The following is a 3,848-nucleotide window of genomic DNA, read 5'->3' as shown; positions in this document are numbered from 1 at the left end:
TTTAAAAGTTCATTGATTAAACATGCATAGCAGTTATTGTATCAAAATTATAAATAACCAAAAACAGTCCAATGTCCAAAAACAAACCCAAAGAATTTATACAGTATATTGTTAAAATTAAATCCAAGAGACTCCTCCAAATGTTGCATCCAATTCCTACGCACATATATTATCTGAAATTTTTATGAAAACTAAGGGGTGAGCTAATAAGTTCAGTGTGAGTTTTATATCAAGATAAATATCAAATATCACTTAAAACATATCAAAATTATTTTCAAACGCTTGTTAATCAAATATGCAAACTTTTATGCATGTGATAATGTCAAATTATTGATAAAAATGATTATGTAATTTTTTTTCAAAACATCCTACCCATCACCGCTACACACCAAAAAGAGTTCCTCACGAACTCATTCATCAATAACACACTAGCACATATGTGGACAAAACCACCAAATTCGTAGACAAGTTGCCAATACACAGTCGTGGTCAAGCCACCAAAATCGCAGACAAGCTGTCGAAGTACATTTGTGGATAAACCACCAATATTTGCAGATTATTAACTTAATTTGAGTTCATTTACTATGTCTAATTAAAGTTTTATTACTAGAGACTAAATTGTAACAAATACAAACTATCAGGACCTATTTTGAATTATAAATTAAGTGTGTTCCTATCGAAATTTACCCATTATGAGACTAATCCTAAAATTTTACCAAGTTTTCTTATCATCTAATGCTCTAATTAGACTAATCAATTTTCAGAACTAAATTATAACTTAAAAAAATTAGAATACCAATTTAAAAAGGCAGAAATTGAAACCCCTCACACGCCTATGTGGACAGGCATACACCTGTGTGAAAACCACTACACCTATTTTTGCGAAAAACTCATTTTAAAATCTGATTTTGCATATTTTAATGGCCAATTAAACCTGATTTAACTACAATTATTCAACATACATATACATACAACTTCAATTGAATTCATTAACATCAATTAAGCCTCAATTATATAGAATTAGGCAGTTAATTTCATGCATAACAAACATGGTATAAATCAAACAAGTGGTGTACCTTAGTGGCTAGTAACCCACTCCATGGAAGCTTCATTTAAACAATCATTAGTACAAATTTCATGCCTCACACACCGTGCTATCAATCAGCATGTTATCAAGCAACAACATACTGTAAATCATTCAATAATTGAACTCAAACATGCCTCAAAATTATTAAAAAAAATCAACCAAAATAAAATGTCCAATGCCCAAAGTCCAATTACAACAAAAATTAAACTAATTCCTGCGAGTTCCATAATGTCTGATTACAATCTCTAAAACGTGTAATAAAGTCTCTACCAAGCCTAAATCTCTTGGAACTCTCTTGCTCGGCTCTTGAGCTCCTCAAGCCTGACTATTATCTACACGAATGGTGAGCGTGTGAGCTTTAAAAAGCTCAGTGAATGTTAATAAAAATGACTAGTAAATATGTAACACCCTAACCCGTATCCATCACCAGACTAGGGTTACGGAGCATTACCGTACAAATGGAAAATTAAAACATTCATTTCATACCTCATTGAAAACATATTATAATAAATTCATTCACATACATATTGTCCCTTAATCGATCCCTCCAGGCCCTAGAAACACCTTAGAAACATTTCGGGAAAAAATTGGAAACATTTGGAAAGTTAAAGAAAAAGTTAGAAAAATTGGATTACAAGGGTCACATGGTTGTGTGGCCAGACCGTGTGCCTCACACGGCTGGGACACACGCCCGTGTCCCAGACCGTGTAACCTTCAAAATATGGACACACAATTGTGTCCTCACCCGAGTAATTCTCTGAGTAGGGTCACATGGTTGTGTCACACGCCCGTGTGTTAGGCCGTGTAACTCTCAAAATAGCCCAAACACCCATGTGCCAGGCTGTGTGCTAGGCTATGTAACTAACTGACTTGCATGAAAAGAAACTTACAGGGGACACACAGCCGTGTCACTGGGCCGTGTGTCACACACAACTAAGTCACATGCCCGCGTCTCAGGCCATGTGGACATAAATTTTCCCAAAATCAAGCCATTTCAAACACCAAACCATGCACACACCTAAAGGCCTTTTGTACACATAATCAGGACATCAAAACATGAACAAAACTTACATGTAATGACAAATTCAATAGTCTAAAATCAATCAACCAATATTCCATACAAGGCATCTCTAATGCATTCATCCACAACTTACCTAAACATGCATATGTTACCACATTTCAATCATTAACATCAAGCTCAATACATTTCCAAAACATGATCTTAACCATAATCAAACAAACTTAACACTTACCATTTGAGCCATTCAAACATGCTACAACACAATTACATTGACCTAAATTAGCAAGGCATCAAATGTACCCAACCAAACAACTTATACATACCAAAACTTCATCTAAGCATTCAAATAAACATCATTATAAGTCCATCTATACATGCCATTATAACCTTAGCCAAAACATCAAAAACTACTAAAATTTATGTTGGATAGTGTGATAGATCTCCGACGAGCTTCCAAACCGATCGAGCTTCTGATAATCTATAAAACGTAAAAAAGAAACTACGTAAGTACATAATGCTTAGTAAGTTCGTAGAACATGAAACATAACTTACCATTTCGTTTATATAACATTAAGTATAAACATAATGTAATCCAACCACAAGCTTAGCACAAGCCTAAGCATCATCATTAATACACTAGTGCATTATTACGTATCTTACTTGAAATAAACATAAGGTAAGCCATTTCCACATGAACAAGCATCATTTGATTCATTCACCTATTCATGAACATATGCAATATTTCATTTGTAAACTTACCTTTTCAATTCCTTCTCATGCCCATTGAACCATCTAGAATATCATCAGATACTCAGGAAAGCTCACACGAAGTGTGCTTAAACATATAATCGTAACCTTTCCTTTATATCATTGCTCACACGAGCTATGAATTGGGCCTGCTCAAATGAGTTGTGGGTCAGAATGTAAGCTACATGATGCTGCTCACATGAGCTGTGGAGTATTCGCAATAAATGCAGGACCTCAGCCATCGGTAGGACATTCAAGACCAACATTTAAAACATCAAAATCCCTAATGACATGTCATTTGTATCCTACTAATTCCTAAGGTTCAACCGGGACTCAATAACCGACATGGCATTAATTTGTATATCCATCGTTCAATAGCATTATAAAAACATAATAACATATAATTGCATAACATAATTATTATAATCCGTACATACGAACTTACGTCGACGACTAGGGCGTAGGAACAAAATTGACTAATCTGAAGCTTTAGCTTTTCCCTGATCTAGATACGTACGTGTTCTATCTTGATCTAAATAGAATAATTTAATCCATATAATATCCCTAGCATCCAATTTAGTCCACATTTCATATTTATGCAAAATTACTATTTTACCCCTAACATTTTAACTTTTTACAATTTAGTCCTTAAGCTCATAAATTAAAATTTAAACACTCTAATCCTCTTCTCAAGCTAGCCAAATTCCCTAGGGACTTAAATCAATCCATACAAATTATTATTTCATAAATTTACCATGAGCTTTTACCATTTTTACAAATAAGTCCCTAAATGTCATTTTCATTAAAAATCACTTTACAAAACTAGTTTATTTAACAACAAGGGCTCATAATCTTTCATTACACATCAAGAATCAAACAATAGCATTCATGACATAACCCTAAATCATTAACAATTTTACAAATTGATCCCTGGGCTAGCCAGATTAAGCTAAAACGACTTCAAAAACATATAAATCATTAAAAATGAGCTTA

Source organism: Gossypium raimondii, chromosome 12, assembly GCF_025698545.1.
Source record: "Gossypium raimondii isolate GPD5lz chromosome 12, ASM2569854v1, whole genome shotgun sequence".
Classification (NCBI taxonomy): domain Eukaryota; kingdom Viridiplantae; phylum Streptophyta; class Magnoliopsida; order Malvales; family Malvaceae; genus Gossypium; species Gossypium raimondii.
This window is presented reverse-complemented; position numbering follows the sequence as displayed.